Raw genomic sequence first — 20,954 nt, 5'->3', positions numbered from 1 at the left:
GTTTGGGGAATATGGTCTGGGGGGCCAAATTGGAAGACCAAGATTAGCTTGTGAGGCAGAGGTTCCCCACCCTGACCAAGACCAAGGACCAAGGGAGTTTATTAGGAAGTAGGTCCTCCGTGATGCATTTGGGTAAGGTTTAAAAAGGTAACGGGACCCCGACCATTGGGTCCAGTCGCGGAGAACTCTGGGGTTGAGGCGCTCATCTCGCTTTATTGGCCGAGGGAGCCAGCATACAGCTTCTGGCTCATGTGGCCACCATGACTAAGCCGCATCTGGCGAACCAGAGCAGCACACGGAAACGCCGTTTATGGGTAAGGTTTGTTTAATCGTTTAGTCGTGTCCGACTCTTCGTGACCCCATGGTCCATAGCACACCATGGTAAGGTTTAGGGAGGCAATAATACTGAATTTTGGGCCAGACAAAATCTCAAGTCCTCTCTCCAAAAATCTGAACTGCCATTCTCCAGTTTCTGGCTATTTTTACAACAATGTTTAATGAAGAAGTTGCTTTGGTTTTAAAAATCATTTTCTTAGTGTTCATTCACTCACTCGGAATGCACCCTTGTTTTCTGCCTTGGCTAATTTTTCCTCGCTGTAACCTGCAAAATAGGTGCCAAGAGCAATGGTAGGTTGTGTAGCCTCCTCCTCTCCCTCTCTGGCTGCCCATTCTCTTCCTCTCCCCCCTGCCTTATGGGTGGCATAGAACCCCACAAATCACTGGCCCCTTCTTCCAGCTCATCCTCCTGCCCCCTACCTCCTCCGCCTAGCCTTCGGCCTCCTGGGGAGTCATGGAAAGGTTGGAGGAAGGTATTTGCAAGGAGCATAACACATGGTCTGGGAGACGTGGGGGAGGCTTGGGATTGGGCCTGACACTTAACACAGCCAGACTCTCTCCTCCAAGCCTTTAAGAGAGTTAACTTGACTGATGTGTCAGCAATGGAGGTCTTCTGAAAGCTTTTTCCTCCCTCTCCTGGTCATTAATCTCTCTAATCCTCTTTTTTTTGCTGAAGAACTATTGTGCACCATCTCAGCTCATGTGGCGCAGCCAGCAAATGGCTTTTGCAGCAGTTCCTGCCTATGTGCAACATTACTCCCATTTCTTCCTGTGAAACTGTGAAAACAACAACACATATTGGATTTTTGAAATCATGTTTCGAGGGTGTGCCAGAATCTGGCTTTTTTTGTGTGACCAGTGGCCAAAGCAAGGTATAGTCTATAAAAAAGGGACTTTACAGAATGCAGTCATCTATCTGAAGGTGTCTTCTGTTTGAAGGACTGTCTTTTCCAAGTTTAGTTTAAAACCAAGAGAAAGGAGGCGAGCAAGAGGGGCCTTGAAGTTGCCCATCAACACTTAGCACCTAGACAGCAAACAACACAGGGAGAAGGGCCAGCTGATTGCAGCGTTGATGATGATGATGATAATAATAATAATAATAATAATAATAATAATAATTATTATTATTATTATTTCTACCCCGCACATATGGCTGGGTTTCCCCAGCCACTCTGAGCAGCTCCCAACCAAATATTAAAAACACAATACAGCATTGAACATTAAAAACTTCCCTAAACAGGGCTGCCTTCAGATGTCTTTTAAAAGTAAGGTAGTTGCTTATTGCCTTGACACCTGATGGGAGGACGTTCCACAGGGCAGGCACCACTACCGAGAAGGCCCTCTGCCTGGTTCCCTGTAACCTCACCTCGCAGTGAGGGAACTGCCCGAAGGCCCTCGGTGCTAGACTTCAGTGTCCGGCCTGAACGATGGGGGTGGATACGCTCCTTCAGGTATACAGGGCTGAGGCCATTTAGGGCTTTAAAGGTCAGCACCAACACTTTGAATTGTGCTCAGAAACGTACTGGGAGCCAATGCAGATCTCTCAGGACTGGTGTTATATGGTCTTGGCGGCCACTCACAGTCACCAGTCTAGCTGCCGCTTTCTGGATTAATTGCAGTTTCCGAGTCACCTTCAAAGGTAGCCCCACATAGTTGGTTTGTATTCCTTTTGGAATTTGATTTACAAATTCGTATCTGTATAAATAAATTAGCATATACAGATCTGAAGAAAGTCTGTGACCTCCATTTTTGGATGACACATCTCACCGTCCCCGGCCCATTTTGATGACGTGAAAGAAGCCATCCTCATGCACAGTCTGACCAGCAGACTGATACAAAGCCAGGTTGCATTCGAGCTCAACAAAGCTACCATAAATAGGTAGTGGCTTGGGGTGGGCTTGTGTGAAATCTAACCAGCCTAAACAAAGCATGCTCTGAATGTTAACTGCAATAAGTAAATGACACACTCCCAATTTTAATTCATGACTGTACCGTTCAATGAAAGACCACTTGGGAGCCATAATTCAGCCCACCCTGACCTAGGAATGGGTCACTTACAACTAAGCATCGTTACCATTTTATTCTTTGGATGACCATCTGCAAAAAACAGGCGCCCTTCCTTGCTTACGCCCACGTCCCGAGCTACAAGGATGGTGATGAGGATAGCCTACCTGGCAGGGTTGTTGTAAGTTTGAAGGAAAGAAAGAAAATAAATAAACGAAAAGCCACTTTGTATCACTGAAATGCTATTTAAACGATTTATTATAAGTTTCACTTTACATCAAGCAACATAATACATGAGGAGTGTAATGGCACTTTTCATATTTAATAAATAAGAACATCAGTGCATTTTAAAGCTGTCTGCTGCTGTCAACTGAAATTTCCTGCCTGCCCCCATGAAAGCAGAATGAGAACCCCCTGGAGTCTTGCTGCAAAATGTAGGTCAGGCTCACCTCAGAGAACTCCAAGCCTTGTTCATAGCTAATGCAGCTTTTGCAAAATTAAAGAGAAATGACAGGCAAGAAGTTCTTGGTAAGTGGCACAGATGGGGACTACTACAGTAGCGGGTATATCTGGTAACCATTAAACCAAGCTGATAATAAAAGTACTGTAGTATAGAAAGCATGGGAAAATGAGTCAATAGATTTTTAAGCTTGTGTGCCAACGCCTTGTGGGTATGGGGCTCCCTAGTCTGAAGTGTGTTGTCTATTTCTTTCAATGCCAGAAGCAGATCTGGATTTGCCTCCAATTGCACCATGGACTTGCTCCTGCCAAAGAAATGAGTGGGACAACTCGTGTCTCCACACTGAACACTTATTTCTCCACCAATGCCTGCTGGAATCTGCTCTATACCCTACCCTCCAACATTTCTCCAATGAAAATAGGGACAGCCTATTCCATACCCTCCAACATTTCTCCAATGAAAATTGGGACAGCATATTCAATACCCTCCAACATTTCTCTGATGGAAATAGAGACATCTTAAGGAAAAGCGGGACATTCCAGGATCAAATCAGAAACTGGGATGACTTCTTCCCCTCACAGAGCGACAGTTCCCTACCTGAAGGAGCGTCTCCACCTCCATCGCTCTGCCTGGACACTGAGGTCCAGTGCTGAGGGCCTTCTGCTGGTTCCCTCGCTGCAAGAAGTCAAGTTACAGGAAACAAGGCAGAGGGCCTTCTCGGTAGTGGCACCCGCCCTGTGGGGGGCTTCTGTTGCCTGAAGCAGTGGCCTCATCTGCCTCATGGCTGGGCCTGCTCTGTTTCTAGCTATGTAGGTCAGAGGTTTACACCCCCACCCCCCACCCTTCATCCAACCAAGGGAGTAAGAGGCATCATCACAGTTCATGCACACATTACAGCGAGGCAAGAAGATTCAAGGAGGGCAAGGGAAGTCACCTGGGGAGAAGAGGCATGGCCTGGGTTTAGGGGTGTGGCCTAGTAACAGCCACACGGGCTGCCTAGATAGGTTCACCACCCCTGCTTTAAAGAAACAATTGGAAGGTAAAAAATGAATGTGCATTGATTTGGCTGGGTATGTTTATCATGGAGAGCTTGCCTTCAGAGTCTTTTACCTTTCTAGTGCCTAGTATTCTGATTTTATGGCTGCCTCTTTGCAGCAATACAGCACAAGTTTCCGTTGCATCATCCAATTGCTTCTAAGCAACGATCGTTCCATCCACGTGAAGTGGATGTATGAACAGTTCAGAAATGATCTGATTGCTCACTGAAGTTATATTAACAGAACTTTGATCCTGCATTGACTGCTAAGAACAAATACAAGGATTTCAGTGTACTGACCTTCCTGGGTCAATAGGAGTGTGGGATAGCTTCTATTGGGTGAGAAAACGTGCCAATCTCTCTCTCTCTCTATCTCTCTCCCCCCCCCCAGCCGCCTTGTCTTTCTGTATTACTTGCTTTGCCCTCGCAGAACATTTCCCTTCTGGCTCCCAGCCATTTTGAACGGAGATGTCACCTATCTCCCTTCTCCTGGTACAACACTTGCTCATGGATCTTAATTACAAGTGCTCTGTTCTCACCGCAGGGTTAATGGTGGTTTTTGAGGGGTGTCGGGTGAGTTAAGTCATTGCCATTTCAAAAAGTGAGAAGTTACTGACCGCGGGCAGCTGCATGGAAACACGCTGCTTACAATTCTCTTGAGCCAAGAAATTTCACGGAATGTATATTGCAGCAGCTAGTAGTTTGACAGTCGACCACTTTGACATGAAAAGGAAAAGGGAAATAAGCCTCGACTAGCAGGCCTGTAATCATGCAAGTGGCTACTTTTGACTTATATGTGATCTGTGCAGGAAAGCGACTAATAAATGTTTTAAATAAAACATTCAAATGCTACATTCAGGTAGGTAGCCATGTTGGTCTGACGCAGTAGAAATAAAAAAATATAAAAAATTGTCCAGTAGCACCTTAGAGACCAACTAAGTTTGTTCTGGGTATAAGCTTTCATGTGCATGCACACTTCTTCAGGTACACCGAATCACCAGACCCTTATATTATGTTTCAGTGTATCTGAGGAAGTGTGCATGCACACAAAAGCTTATACCCAGAACAAACTTAGTTGGTCTCTAAGGTGCTACTGGATATTTTTTTTTATTCAAATGCTAAGTGTTATTAGTGTTACTATTACTAATATATTACTAGTAATCTATTACATAGTAATATATGTACTATATTACTAATATAGTACATATATATTATATAGTACATATATACTATATAGTACAATATAGTAATAATGAACCCCTGATCTGTGTGTGGATCCTTAGGTAGCAAGAGTCAACTCCGCTGACAAATGTACCCAAGAAATGTTGTATGATTTCTCCATCCATTCACAGATTTTTAAATGCCTATTTCTTTCTCTCCCTTTATTTTCTTCCCCTCTTGTTTTCTCTTTGTTGTTGTTGATAACTATAATTATAGAATATCTTGATCAGAAATGTTTCTTATTTGCTATGTCATTTTCCAGACTGAGATTACATAAATGCCACATATTGTCAAATTGTTAAAATTGAATAGAAATCATGTTTTTTAAAAAGGAAAAAACAGCAGCACCCAAACACTTGGAGGAGGTTTCAGGAGGTCTGGGGGAACCCCAACATTTACAGAAGTACAAAATCCACAACGGGGAGAGGGACCCCTCCCCTGAAAACAGCCCAGTGGGGGTGGAGCACGCCCAGTGAGCATGGGATAATGGGACTATACTGAAGGAGAGACCATAAGAACTGATAGAAGTGGTGAATGGAAGGGAAGAGGACATGGTTTATTGGCTGGTGCCCTGAGCAGGAGTATTGCGTGTTGCAACGTTTTGTTGCAGGCCCCACTTGCAGCCACAGCAGAAGTATTAGTAGTTGTAATACAGTAATATCTGGATGCTTTTCTGTAGACCCTCAGCAGAAACAGGAGAGGAGGAGCAGCCAGAAACAACTGCAGGGCAGGCAAAACTTTTGCCATCTCTTCCTGCTTTGATTCCCTGCTCTTTCCACTGATTTACAGCAGCTTGCTTTGACTTCTGGGTGGAGTGGGAAGTGAAAATCAAAAAGGCAAAGAAAGAAACAGAAAGTCAGGTTGACATGCTGACTCTTCTGGGCTACGGATTACTGGGTTGGGGAGGGGAGTGTCAGGGTTCAAGTTTTTATTTTCCTTTGCTGGTTAGTGGGCAGGGATTGAAGTAGTAGCAGTTTTATCTGTTTAGCTATAAGCCCTCGCTTGGGGGTGGGGGGAAGAGTTGAGCCACAAATTTGGCTCTTAATTTCCTGGCAACCAGTACAAACAGAGAAACACGCCAAGTAACATGATTTTCCTTGTCCAACAATGAAAAGCACACAAACTCACTTGATGTCACTAGTGGAGGGGATAGTTTAATATTTCTATATTGTATGGAATGCTAATGTTTATGCGTCGTCCCCCCCCCTTTTCTATTCCATTTCTAATGTATATATGTAAATAACGTAAATGCAAGTTGCTTGGTAGAATGAGAGACTGAGATTGGTAAGTCCCATCAAACCCAGGCTTACTGGTAATAATTAGACAGGTATGTTGTTGTTGTTGTTTAGTCGTGCCCGACTCTTCGTGAGCCCATGGACCAGAGCACGCCAGGCACTCCTGTCTTGCACTGCCTCCCGCAGTTTGGTCATTCTCTGTCGTCCCCTTCTCCTTGTGCCCTCAATCTTTCCCAAACATCAGGGTCTTTTCCAGGGAGTCTTCTCTTCTCATGAGGTGGCCAAAGTATTGGAGCCTCAGCTTCAGGATCTGTCCTTCCAGTGAGCACACAGGGCTGATTTCCTTCAGAATGGATAGGTTTGATCTTCCTGGAGATAGGTTTGATCTTCCTGGAATGGATAGGTTTGATCTGACCTGGAGAAGGAACTGGCAAGCCACTCCAGTATCCCTGCCAAGAAAACTCCATGGACAAAGACAACAGACAGGTATAGGCAGTGCTTTTTTTTTCTTTTAAAAAAATCTTTAGGGGTACTCTCATTTTCCTACTCATATTGAAATACTGCCCCTCAATGAGGCCAAGCTTAGATCCACAAAACGTTTAGGGGTATGCGTACCCCTGCATACCCCCAGAAAAAAAGCACTGGGTATAGGACTGTGCTGCAGTTTATTTTATTTTCCCAATCCCACGCATGCCGTTGCCAAAGGAGAGTCAGATAGCAAGCCACCTAACTAAACTGCATGAAGCAGATCAATATCCTCACCCAACAGCTTCAAGTAGCTTTAATTATGCTGAGTGCTTGATGAACAAGTATCGCTTCTTCCTCCAAACTGGTCTTGTGAAGAGTGGGAAATAGAGTTCACAGTTGTGTGTATTGCAGCAACAGTAAATAATATTCTGAGTAGAACCGTCTTGCAAACAAGGCGTAAGAATCTAGCTCTTATGCATCTGCAGAGAACAGACTCTCCTTCTATAGAAGCACATATTGGGCAGTTTATATATCTCCAATTGCAGTACTTACTAGGCACAGAATCCACTTTCTCATCACACCACAGATGGATAGGTCCTTAGCTAGTTAAATATAGTGCTGTATAATCAATACTATTCAATTATAGACATGCACATTTGGTATATATTAAGGGTTGAAGGCAAGTGTTGGACAAGTGGAATGATGTCCGTTTGCGGGAACTTAAGAGCTCTTCTTTCTCTTCCCTCTCTCTATGTACCTCTTGCACCTAAGGGAATCTGCTCTGGAGTTCTCTCAAGTCTCTAAAGCAGATTTAGAGATGGTAAATCTCTAAATATGGCAAGGGAGGAGAGTTTCCACTGTGTATCGTATATATTTCTTTTGCTCAATGGCCAGTGGAAAAGGTCCCACCAATTCCCCATCTCTTCTGCCACCTCATGCACCACCTCAACTGCTATTCTAGAGGGTCCTTCCTTCTGAGCATCTAGGGCAGGGGCCTGAAGGAAGACAGGGAAACAGTGAAAATAGTCTCCCCCTTCCACCTTTGGAGCCAACCAAAAGTTTGGGTTTCTTTTTTTTTTTAAAGGTATGATTTTAGGATTTCGCTACATTATAAACTCCCTGTTTTGCAACAATAAAAATACCTTTCAGCCTGCAAGTTGCTTTGTTAGAAATTTCCATCACCTCCAGCATTTTCAGAGGATTCCAGTTATAATTAGTATTTTTGTTGACTCCAGTAGTGATTGAACTATATAATGATGACAAGAATAACATCGCCATGAAACCATTAACAAATTCCAGTGTCAGTAAAGGAGGAAACACACTCAATAATGAAAACAGCAACTCATCACTTCATCACCAGTCACAAGCAAGTTTGGGCAGGTTTGTTTGTTTTTTAACGGCAAAACTTTATTGACTACAGCAGATGAACTGGGATGTTGCCAGTTATGAGTTATGGATTTACATTGTTCCCCCCTCCACACAATAAACATTATTGAATAAAGCTATATATTACATTATTAATAAATCAATGTAATAAATTAAATATTACATTTTTTACAGCACTGTAAATAAATTATGTGGCTATATATCTTCACGTCCTTTATCGTTCTAAAACAAAAATAAAAATAACCCATTGTTCTAGGAATCTGTTTGTCCTCTTTTTCCTCTAATGAAGTATTCAAGTTTCGTTAATATCATTATATTCCAAAACTTTCCCAGCCATTCTAGAATTGATGGCACCGAACTATTCTTCCACACTTTAGTAATAATTATTTTTTACTGCTGCCACCAAATTGGAGACCATTGCCTGATCTGTCTCTGAAACCAAGCCTTGAAAATAACCCAGTAATGGTATTTTAGGTGCATTTGGTAATAAATGCCTGGTCATTTCTACAATAAAATTATGGATAGTTGAATAATGACAAAAACTACTAACACATGCAATCACTAGTACACAGTGGGATTAGTAGAGCTGTACAATGTTCCTCCTTCAGCTCTAGAGTCATTTAACAGTCAGTGGGTGAGAGTGAAGGTTGGCTGGGATTAGGTTATCAGAGGTGCAGGTGGTTTTATGTTCCTGCATTGGGGCATGCAAGGCACCAAAGGAAAAGTGGATCGGGACACGCACCAAATGCCAATCCCTCTGCATGCGGATATCTGACTTGTGAATGGATAGTGTCATTAGTAACACATCACACTTCTCTGTATACATTTGAATTAAAATAATCCAATAATCCAGCCACCTGAACCAGTCCCAGTATTCCTTCACAATAGGAAGGAACTGAGTCAGCTCATCATTTGTCATGGTGTCAGGCAGCAGAGGAACCAACCCCCCACGGCAGGTTGCCAGGAACGGACAAGACAAGGAAAAGTCCTTACCATCTGCGTTTATTCAATACTCATAGAGAGAGGCTTGGGAATGAGGCCTCTCGGAATAATAGCGTTGCTCCAAGTGAGTCTCCACCCCCTCTCATTATGTGTCATCACTACGGGTGCTGAGATGTGCCTCTGCCTCTGAGCTCTCTGCTCTCCTACTTTTCAATGCCGGCCAGGTTCTGGGAGGGGGAGGGGGTCTGGAATGCTTTCTAAAGACACTGAGTCCGTCAAATGTCCCTTCTTCTTCTTCTTCTTCTTCTTCTTCTTCTTCTTCTTCTTCTTCTTCTTCTTCTTCCTCCTCCTCCTCCTCCTCCTCCTCCTCCTCCTCCTCCTCCTCCTCCCCTCCCATTATTTCCCAGCTCTTCCCCTCATCTGCCTCCGAGTTGTGACCTTCCTCAACCCCTGTTGTAATTCTGAACTGTCTTCTTCTCCTTCTCTGGAAGGGTCAGGCTGGGGAGGCGGTCTCCACCATTCCTCCTAAGGGGAGGCTCAGAGGCTCAGGGAGGCTCAGAGCCCAGGGAGTGGTGGTGGGACAAGAATGAGTGGTCAGAGGGAGAAGACTGGGAAGAGGGGGTGTCAGAAGCTGAAGAGGTAACAGGGCTTAGTGAGATGGGAGGGTCCGTGGCAGACAGAAGAACAGAATCAGAGGCAGAAGCTGAAGCAGGCAGGTGAGAGGAGAGAGGTTAAGAGGCAGGGAGGTGTCAGGCTGGTGAAGAGTCACAGGTGTCTCCCTCTCCACTGCAACAATCCCCTGACAGAGAGTAACCAAGATGATCAAGGGTCTGGAAATTAAGGCTTTTGAGGAACAGTTGAGAGAGTTGGGTATGTTTAACATGGGAAAGAGGAGATATATTCAGATATCTCAAGGGCTGTCACATGGAACATGGAACAAGCTTGTTTTCTCCTGCTCCAGCATGTAAGACCTGAACCAATGGCTTTAAGTTACAATAAAGGAGATTTCAACTAAACACCAGTAAGAACTTTCAGACGTTAAGAACCATTCAACAGTATGGACTCCCTCGAGAGGTTGTGGGTTCTCCTTCATTGGATGTTTTGAAGCAGAGTTTGGATGGTCATCTATAACAGACGCCTTAGTTAAGATCCCAGCATTGCAGGGGGTTGGACTAGATGACCCTCAGAGTTCCTTCCAACTCTGAAATTTATAATTATAAATTCTATACTCATCTTCCAGTACACTCAGTGAGGTTCCCTTCCCTTTGATTTCCAGAACAATGCAGTTTGCTGCTTCTGTGGGTGCCATTGGTAAAAGCATTCAGATGAAAACCACATGCTGTATTCAAGCTCTCTCACAAAAGAGAATCTGCTTCGTATCAGAAATATAAACATAGATTTTGTTTCTGGCATTTACCTTCCCTGTGTGCTTTCCCATGCCTCAGTAAAGCCAAGCGGCAGAAAATGTCTTATCGTAAACTCCAATGGATCTTTGTACATATGTCACTGTCAATATTTGTAGACTGAAGGAGAGATCTGCCTGCTGGCATATTAATTTATTTTACCTTAAGCCAATGAATCCAAGTAAAACAGTAGACCCCAGTTACAAGGACCACATTTATTTTATTTATTTTTTAAATTAAAAAAACCACCACATTATTCCCTGCCTATATTCCCAAAGGAATGCAAGACAGCCAACAGATCCGAAGTATAAAAACAGACAGCCGCCCCCAAATTAAACCCAATTGCAAAAATCAAAATATAAACATGAACAATGAGAATCAATTTTCATGCCCACACAGGAGGGGGGAAATGGAAGTACAGAACAGCTGTCTAAACACTAAACCAAGCCAGCAAAAGATCATTCAACCAAAGGCCTTTTCAAAAAGCCAGGTCTCCACCAGTCACCTGAAACAGTGCAAAGTAGGTCAATCACACAATTGCTGGTGTTTGGGAAGAGCTGAGGTTCAGTGGTCGAGCACATGCTCTGCTTGCAAACGGTCCTCAGGTTCAGTCTCCAGATGTGACTGGCAAAGACTCTGACCTGAAAGCCACCTCCAGACCCTGTGTACAATACTGAGCTAGATTGTTGCAGCTACTCCCGAGTAAAGACGCTCCAGTCGGCTCTGTCTTTGTGAGTTTTATTGTGCATACTATTTACAGTGCAGAGGCATAAGAAAACATGACTGCCTAGTCGCTCCCAGAATCCGGCAATACCGCCTTCCGGTTTCTGGTCCAACATAAGAGCTCCCAGCTCCAGTCGGCTCTGTCTTTGAGAGTTTTGTAAGAGCTTGGGGACCCCAAAACCCCTTTGCCCTACGTCTGGGTGCACGCCTCAAATCGGGTGCTGGAAGGGGCTGCGTCCCATCTTCCCTTTGTTGGCTGGGACGTTGCTGGGACTTCGCTGCATCGCTGAACCTTCCTTCCTCTACTGGCTGTCTGAGTCGGTGCAAGGTGCAAGGGCTCAGCAACATCTCAGAGCCCTCCCTCCATAACGCTCCAGTCCTCCTCTCTCCCTTCTGACCCGCTGCTGACGCTATTGCTGGGCGAAGTGCTGGTCAGGATGACTGGGAAAGGCTCCCTGTAGGGAGTCCCCCTGACCCTCTCCTCTGCACATGTTTCCTGTCACCCAGAATTTGACACAATAACTCCAGGTGTGGTCTGACCAAGGCAGAAGAGAGCAAGACACTATACTGTATTTTCCCCTTGTATAACACGTCCCCATATATCATAGCTGCCAAGTTATCCCTTTTTTAAAGGGATTTTCCCTTATGCTGAATAGGCTTCCTCGCAAGAAAAGGGAAAATTTGGCAGCTATGCCATATATATTAATTTGGGACTCCAAATTAAGAACATGGGGGGAGATTGCAAAGAGGTGTTAATCTTTTTTTGGGGGGGGGGGGATTGCTGAAAATCGCTCACCCACCAGACAACCGCAGACAATATCAGGTGTTGCCAAAGCCACCAATCCTCTGACAGGTCGCCACCAGCACCCGCTAATTGCCCACTGCAGCGGCAGCCAATTGATAACAGCCTTGCCACAGCCACAAATCACCTGCCCGATTGCCGATGACTATCTCCTGCTTGCGGCAGCAACCAATCGCCCGTCCCCACAGTGCACTATCCGTGTATAAGACGATGATTTTTTTTTAAAAAAAATTATGTTAAAAATCGGGGGTCATCTTTTAAATATGTGTGTGTATATATATATATATATATATATATATATATATATATATATATATATATATACACACACACACACACATACATACACATACAGTGTGTATATATATATATATATATATATATATATATATATATATATATACACACACACACACAGTGTGTGTGTGTGTGTGTGTGTATATATATATATATATATATATATATATATATATATATACACACACACATATATATATATATATATATATATATATATATATATATATATACATATATACATACATACACCTGGGGACCCAGGTGGCGCTGTGGGTTAAACCACTGAGCCTAGGGCTTGCTGATCAGAAGGTCAGCGGTTCGAATCCCTGTGATGGGGTGAGCTCCCATTGCTCGGCCCCAGCTCCTGCCAACCTAGCAGTTCGAAAGCACGTCAAAATGCAAGTAGATAAATAGGAACCGCTACAGCGGGAAGGTAAACGGCGTTTCTGTGTGCTGCTCTGGTTCGCCAGAAGCGGCTTTGTCATGCTGGCCACATGACCTGGAAGCTATACGCCGGCTCCCTCGGCCAATAATGCGAGATGAGTGCGCAACCCCAGAGTCGGTCACGACTGGACCTAATGGTCAGGGGTCCCTTTACCTTTACGTTTACCTTTACCTATATATATGCATTTTTCTGTTTCCTCCCTCCAGAAGCATGCCAAGCCAGCTTCATTATCAGGCCTGAGGATGGTGATGCAGTATAAAGAAAGGACAGCCTTGGTACATAGTACAAACTATGACAAACTTAGTTGGTCTCTAAGGTGCTACTGGAAGGATTTTTTAAAAATAATAATGATAATAATTTATTAGTTATACCCCGTCCATCTGGCTGAGTTTCCCCAGACACTCTGGGCAGCTCCCAATCAAGTATTAAAAACAATACAGCATTAAATATTAAAAACTTCCCTAAACAAGCATACGCCAAAAAGCAGTGTTTCCAAAGAAAGAAACAATAACTTCCTAGAAAGGCCATAAGTGATATGGAGTGATGTCACCTGTGATTAATTCCCTATATTCAGGAGGTTTCCTTATTCCTTGGGCAAGGCACACACTCCCAGTGAGGCTGAGTCACATCACATGGAAGGAATCTCAAACGCTGGCAAGATATGAATTAGCTGCAAAGGAAAAGGCTCCCGAAATAACGAGGAGTAATTTGACTGTGTGGTGGGTGCTGTAAGAAGCCATAGATGGCCTCCTCTTAATCACTCATTGGGGCAATGTAGATCAGTCTACGGGGTAGCCAATGCGGTGCCCTTCAGGTGTTATTGGACTACAACTCCCATCAGCCCCAGTCAACATTGTTGCATAAGGCCAGGCATAGGCAAACTCGGCCCTCCAGATGTTTTGGGACTACAACTCCCATCATCCCTGACCACTGGTCCTGTTAGCTAGGGATGATGGGAACTGTAGTCCGAAAACATCTGGAGGGCCAAGTTTGCCCATGCCTGCATAAGGCATTCGAAAACCGACTTTGAGCTCCTTTCTCTGGGTGCTTCCAGTTAATGGGCTGCTTGTGCAGGCAAGCAGCACCCACATGAATTTGTCATTGTTGAAATGCCATCCCACACTTCTGATCTGGAACAGCAGCCCATGCCAGTTTCTGCTACACCCCTTGCTACATGCTCCTCCTGCTACACCCCTTGCTACATGCTCCTGACGGATATTCTGTTTTATTTGGGGCAGGATGGCTGCTGAGAGGGCCTAGCAAAACAACATGGCTGCCATTGCAAGCATGGAATAACACAAAATTAGAGAAAGGGCAAAGTCCTCACTGCTCCCTCTGGGATTCTCCCCCCCCCCCGCCCCCTACCTCACACAAAGAGGCTGTCGCTGTCTAGTAACAATGAGGAGTGGTACCAGGAAATAATAAACAAGGGGGTCACCCGAAATGTACACACATACTCATCACACACATAGAGACTGCAGACACACATGCTTCTTTCTCTCTCACACATACCACACAGACTCATACATTTCATACATCTCTCCTTTCCCCTCTTCCCAAGTATATCCTCTTTTTCACAGACCACACATACATCGCACCATGGCAATCTCCCTGCTGTTTCTCCGCTCACCCTCTAGGTCAGGCATAGGCAACCTTGGCTCTCCAGATGTTTTGGAACTACAACTCCCATGATCCCTAGCTAACAGGGCCAGTGGTCAGGGATCATGGGAGTTGTAGTTCCAAAACATCTGGAGAGCCAAGGTTGCCCATGCCTGCTCTAGGTAAACAGCAGAGACTCCGTTATTGAGAGATCAGATGAGCAGCACAGACAGTCCACTAGCGATACTAAACAATATCTTGGTTGTGATTGGTTGGAATGTGGAATAGATCATTTCTGATGACTCTGGATCTCCCTTCCTACCAAACGTCACCTTCCTTGCCCTTCCACCAGCCCATTCGTTGGACTGGTCATGTTGTGCGGATGCCTGATGATTGCCTTCCAAAGCAACTACTCTATTCCGAACTTAAAAATGGAAAGTGTAATGCTGGTGGTCAACAAAAGAGGTTTAAAGACTGTCTCAAGGCAAATCTAAAAAAATGTAGTATAAACACTGACAACTGGGAAACCCTGGCCTGTGAGCGCTCCAGTTGGAGAATAGCCTTTATCAAAGGTGTCATGGGCTTTCAAGAAACTCGATCTCAGGACGCAAGGGAGAAACGTGCTAAGAGGAAGGCACGCTTGGCAAATCCACACCGTGATCAACTTCCGCCTGGAAACCAATGTCCCCACTGTGGAAGGACGTGTGGATCCAGAATTGACCTCCACAGTCACTTACGGACCCATTGTTAAAACCATGTTTATGGAAGACAATCTTACTCGGCTACGAGTGATCGCCAAAGAAGAAGGCTTCCTACTTTAGGCAGGCGTTTGGCCTGCCGAATTGTTGAACATTTTTATTTCCTTGAAATATTAGCTGTTGCCTCTCATATCCTCTTACAGCTTTAGTTTGTAGCTTTCCTGTACTTTATTGTTTTAATGGTTGTTCCAAGGGAACTCGGACATTTTAAAAGAGAGGTGGGGTATAAACATGGGCGCAGTCAGGATTTATGGGGGGCAGGTTTCATGTTAAGGAGGCAGAACCTCAGTTAGTTAAGTATTTTTTTTATTTACTTGATTTAGGGGGGCAGCTGTCCCCCATGCTCCCCTTGGCTATGCCCATGGGCATAAAGCCCCCCCCCCAAAAAAATAAATAAGCAAACATTTGACCTTCTCAAAGACATCCAAATACTTAGAGGTATACAGTCTGCCAATATTTCCCTTTATGACATCTGTTACAAAACAGTAAACTAGATCTATACTTTGGAACCATACCGTTGAAACAGTCTATATTGTCATAACCACCCATATTGTCATAGCACCCCCAGCTCAAGTTGGTTTGCTGCCCTGACGTGGGACTGTAAATACTACCCATCTCCAAAGTCAAAATACATTCAGTGATCGTGGCAGAAAATCCCACAAGTGCATTTCCTCATCCCTGCCAGTAAAAAAAAAACACAATACAGAGTTAAGTAACAATTCATTGCCCTTTCATGACACCTAAAACCTGCTGCCTGAGGCAGCTGCCTCCCTCTGCCTAATGATAGGGCTGGCATTGGGTTTTAGTAGTTTTCAATAAGTATTTGAGGAGGCTCTCTCACTCTAGTCTAGCCTTCCCAAACGTGGCGCCACCCAGATTCTTTGGACTACAACTCCGACCAGTTCTACCCAGGCTGGTTGTGCTGATGCAAGTTGTAGTCTGAAACATCTTGAGGACACTGGGTTGGGGATCTAGAATAGTATGTCTTCTCAAGGTATTCGGTGTTTCATCATGATCTTTACTCGCACTCACATTGGTATCGCTCATGTCTTCCTTTATTTTGACTTTAGCTTACTGAGAGGTCAAGTAAGTTGAAAAATGTTTTATCCACAGTTTGATGCTTGTACCTTTCATAAATCTCATTCAGCCCTGGCATCATGGAGCCATTGAGTTATCAAGTTCATTCCAACTGAGGCCGGCAGTTAAATAATGAGACAGTTTCATTGCCTGCATTGTTCAGAAATATTGCCGCTTTTTGGACCGCTTCCTGCTGGCTTTCCTAAGCAAACCAAACTCCTGCATGATATACTTATAGTCGTTAGCAGCATTCAGAGTTAAGTTTACATTTCTAGGTGCATTTGGCTGCTCCATCGTTTAGAAATTGTCACCTTCACTTAACCAGCCTGGCTTGCACATAATGGTAAGCCTGAGTTGAACAAACGGTATTCAAATTGAGTGTAAACATGAGTCTCTGAGGGATATGTGAAACAGGTAGTTTAAATATATGCCTATGATTTAGGGATGCTTAAAAGAAATGGTTCAAGCAAGGGGAAACATATATATACATGAAGATGTTTTGCAGAAAAATACCTGTCAGAGCTTCACAAGTATTTCTTAGGTTTACTGCAAATGTGTTCAGTATTAAATATTCATGCAACTAAATGACACAGTTCTGTTGCAGATAATTCAGAGGGAATTTGAAAAACAGTATTAGGGAAAAGGTCACACAGGAAGCCTGCTTTAAACCTCAAACAGAAATCTGGATGTGAGAGCTGATTCGGAGGCACTGTAGATGACTGTGGTATAGTCCTGTTACAGGACTGTAATGGTTTGGAGGGTTGAACTAGGCTTCGAATCCCCACTCAGCCATGAAGCTCATTGGGTGACCTTGAGCTCCCAACCCTTCAGAGCTGATTTTGAGGACATGTGGGGCTGGAGAGGAAGAGGAAATTCAACTGCACACATAGAAGTCCCTTATGGCCCATAAGCTTTGAAAAACACACACACACACACCCCTTTATAATATATTTAAATGACTAGTTGATTAAAAAAAAAATCTTCCAGCCATTCAGAAACTCTAATAGTTTGGAGCAGGGGTCTGCAAACCTTTTCACTGTCCCTCAGACCTTGTGGGGGGCCGGACTATATTTTGAAAAAAAATATGAATGAATTCCTATGGCCCACAAATAACCCAGAGATGCATTTTAAATAAAAGGACACATTCTACTCATGTAAAAACATGCTGATTCCCGAACCATCCGTGGGCCGGATTTAGAAGGTGATTGTGCCACATCCGGCCCCCGGGCATTAGTTTGGGGACCCCTGGTTTGGAGCATTAGAAACTCATCAACAAAATTTTTAAAAATGGAAACAGAAACTTGAGGAACAAAACAGGACAATCTCTCATTTCTGCTGTAAAAGGAAAGAAATTTAGAAAGGAATTGTTACCACAATTTATGACTGCCCCCACGCCTCTACAGTAGATATTCCCAAAAGGAATCGGTTTTCCTAATTTCGCCACATGGTTTTGTATACCCATGTCCAAAACCAGGAAGAACCCGAGCTGCCTCTTGCATGCTGATTTCACCTTTTCAAAAGTTGGAAGCTTATACCCATGCAAACACAACTTTCGTCAAAGATAACTTATTTCCAAAGATCTAAAACACAAACTACTTGCTGTAACTTTGATTTTTAAAGGGCAGGTTTTCTGTGGGAAAATGATTACATATTAGCTTGACTGATGTCCCTTTCCTTTCAGTCTAGCAACATATGGCTTGGCTTTAGGGAGAACCATTCCCTGTGATGCCCACACACTCCCGAAATCTTCCCTTCAATCAGAGATGGGGAACTTGTCGCCCTCCAGATGTTGACAGAGTAAAACTCCCATCATCCTCGATCCTCATCCATGCTGGCTGGGGCTGATGAGTCCAACAACATCTGGAGGGCAGCAAGCCCTCCCCTGCTACTCCTGCCTCGGATGGAAAAAGAGCAACAACGGGGTGAGTGCTGCTGCTTTGAAGAGACCGCGTCTTTCACAACATGCCATTGTCAATTAAAGCCGCATTGAGATCTTTGAGCGGGATGCAATCAACTGATCTGCGTTTTTTAAAAATGGGCCCTGGATTGCCAAGAGAAACACCGTTGTTTACGAAAAGCTCTCCCTACAACCCCGTGGCTCAGCAGCGCACAGCATTCAGGCAGACACGCCGTCAAACATGAAAGCAACGCACATTCTCCACCTCCAGATGCTCATATTTGTGTGCAGTAAACACACAGATGCGCGGAAAGACGGCACAATGGCAGGCTTATGCATTGAGTTCAAATGAGACGATTCGCAAATCCCAACAAAGAGGAACCCGTTATATAAATACTATTCTGCATATCTCTCCCCCTCCTCCTCTCCAAGTTTTGCTGCTTTCCTGGTCCCTCCATGGGAAAGTTTCTCTGCCTCTTGGGTAAGCGGCTCTGCTCCATGCCATTCCTTCAGAGACCTCCGCCAAATCCTCTCTCTCTCTCTCTTACGAAACACATGAAAAGCCTCTAGTGCAAAAGCTGCTCGTCTGGGAATTCCTCGCAGAAAGTCATGCAAACAAGCCTTTTTCTCCTCCCCAACCCCCACTCCTGCACTTACCGCCTGTCAAGTCTCAGCACCTCTGTTTCTGGCTGTGTGGAGCGAGAACTTCATATGATAGCTCCTCTGCATTTACCAGAAAGAAAGAAGTTTGGATGCTTGTCCTTTAAGTGTCTCTAAACATGGTTTGCATAGCTGGATAGCGGCTTATCTCTGCTTTTCTGCTTTCGCTTCCATACATGGATCTGTTCCCAACAGTAACTCCAAGCTGTCGAAAAGAAGCTATCTGGCAGCTTTAGGCTTCACCCGACACGTAAACGATATATATATAATTTTAAAAGTGCCAACCCTTTCTCTCCGCCACCTTTTGCAACCTTTAGCCCGTGCCACAAAGCCTCCCCTTTTTGCCTTTACCCCCTCCCCAAATCAACTGGAAGACAACATATTCCTTTTTGTGGCTTGCTGGAACAAATCATTTGAGACTAGTATATGCAACCATGAAAAATTGATGCTTAGGCTCGCACCGGGCTTAAAATGGCTTCAATCTCTAGTGTATCTCCCGACCGTTTGGCTGCTTCTTTTCAAAATATTTGTAGAGTAATCCCACTAAGTATACGTGGAAAAGAAATACACCCCCCCCCGCGCGCACACACACACAAAATCCCTTCCCTTTCAAAAGGTTCCCAGCGGTTCATCTCTAAGAATACCTTTCCCCCCACTTTAAAAAGGAATACTTTCCTTAGAGGTCAAGGGTTTTGTTTGTTAGGTCACTTGGAACGGTTTCAAGACAATATACATCATGTCTGCAAGGATGGAAGGTTAAGAGTCACATTTTTGTGGAGAGCCAAGAAAGACAGAAGGGAAGGGGAGCCAAGCAGATCCCATTTTAGTAACAATCCTGGTTTAGGAGGAGGCGCTGCTGCTGTCATTACTATTGAGCCAGGGAGGGGCGAAATCTGTCAATTTCGGTTTCTCTCGCTTTCTCATTTTCCCATTCTTTTGTTCATTTCTCTACATATTTGCATCAGTTTGCATGTTTTTAAGTCCTCGTGAAAATTCATTAGCATTTCGGGACAAATTTCTCACAATATACATATGTTTGCCATTTTGCTGAATGTGAGAGCTGGACCATAAAGAAGGCTGATGGCGGAAGAATTGATGCTTTTGAATTATGGTGCTGGAGGAGACTCTTGAGAGTCCCATGGACTGCAAGAAGATCAATCCTATCCATTCTTAAGGAAATCAGCCCGGAGTGCTCACTGGAAGGACAGATCGTGAAGCTGAGGCTCCAATACTTTGGCCACCTCATGAGAAGAGAAGACTCCCTGGAAAAGACCCTGATGTTGGGAAAGATTGAGGGCACTAAGAGAAGGAGATGACAGAGATTAGATGTTTGGACAGTGTTCTTGAAGGTACCAACATGTGTCTGACCAAACTGCAGGAGGCAGTGGAATTCAGGAGTGCCTGGCGTGCTCTGGTCCATGGGGTCATGAAGAGTCAGACACGACTAAACGACTAAACAACAACAACAACAACACAGCCAAGCATTTCTAGTGCAACCTATTTATATTCCAAAGCAGGTAAGGATGGATTTTGATGACATCACTACTGTGAGCCAGCCCCAGCTCAGAAAGCATTTGGAGACACCGTTGGCAAAACAAACCAACCATTGGAAGGTCTTCCCGCCTAGCTAATAATTAATGTCTTGTTTGAGGGGGGGGCAGGAATGACCTCTTTTCTTATGCACAGACTTACGATCTGAGGCTTGCCCAAAAATCTCATTAGCTTGTCATTGCCATTGCTTTCAGAGGCCTCGCGCTATGTGTCCCCACCTCCAGCCACCTCCACCGGGCTTGCAATTCCACCAGGTCTGTGGCCTAACAGATGGTCCCAACTAATGAAAAGAGCCCTAATGAAAAGATGGAGGGCGCTAGGAGAAGGGGATGACAGAGGACGAGATGGTTGGACAGTGTTCTCGAAGCTACGAACATGAGTTTGACCAAACTGCGGGAGGCAGTGCAAGACAGGAGTGCCTGGCGTGCTATGATCCATGGGGTCACGAAGAGTTGGACACGACTTAATGACTAAACAACAACAACATAATTTTTTGCAAAGCGGTGCTCCCTAGTATAATGGATCTGCCTACATTATTATTATTATTATTTTTAAAAAGTGCACACACACACCCCACTTTACGTTAGTTCATTTATTCTCACGTTACTTGGTTGGAGAATGGCCCTGCAAAATTCAGAGAAGTGCGAATTG

The 20,954-nt window shown here is 44.3% G+C and overlaps 1 protein-coding gene across 1 annotated transcript in view; it reads right to left on the bottom strand.

Moving 5' to 3' along the window:
- The window catches only part of SLC8A1 (solute carrier family 8 member A1), a 290,864-nt gene extending 271,984 nt beyond the window's left edge, over window positions 1-18,880 (bottom strand). Inside the window, exon 1 of the mRNA XM_088667389.1 lies at window positions 18,750-18,880. The gene's annotated coding sequence lies outside the window, so the exon portion shown is untranslated. The remainder of the gene's footprint in view (window positions 1-18,749) is intronic.
- Window positions 18,881-20,954: the final 2,074 nt, after the last annotated feature.

This window comes from Zootoca vivipara, chromosome 3 (assembly GCF_965207765.1).
Source record: "Zootoca vivipara chromosome 3, rZooViv2.hap1.1, whole genome shotgun sequence".
NCBI lineage: Eukaryota > Metazoa > Chordata > Lepidosauria > Squamata > Lacertidae > Zootoca > Zootoca vivipara.
This window is presented reverse-complemented; position numbering and strand designations above follow the sequence as displayed.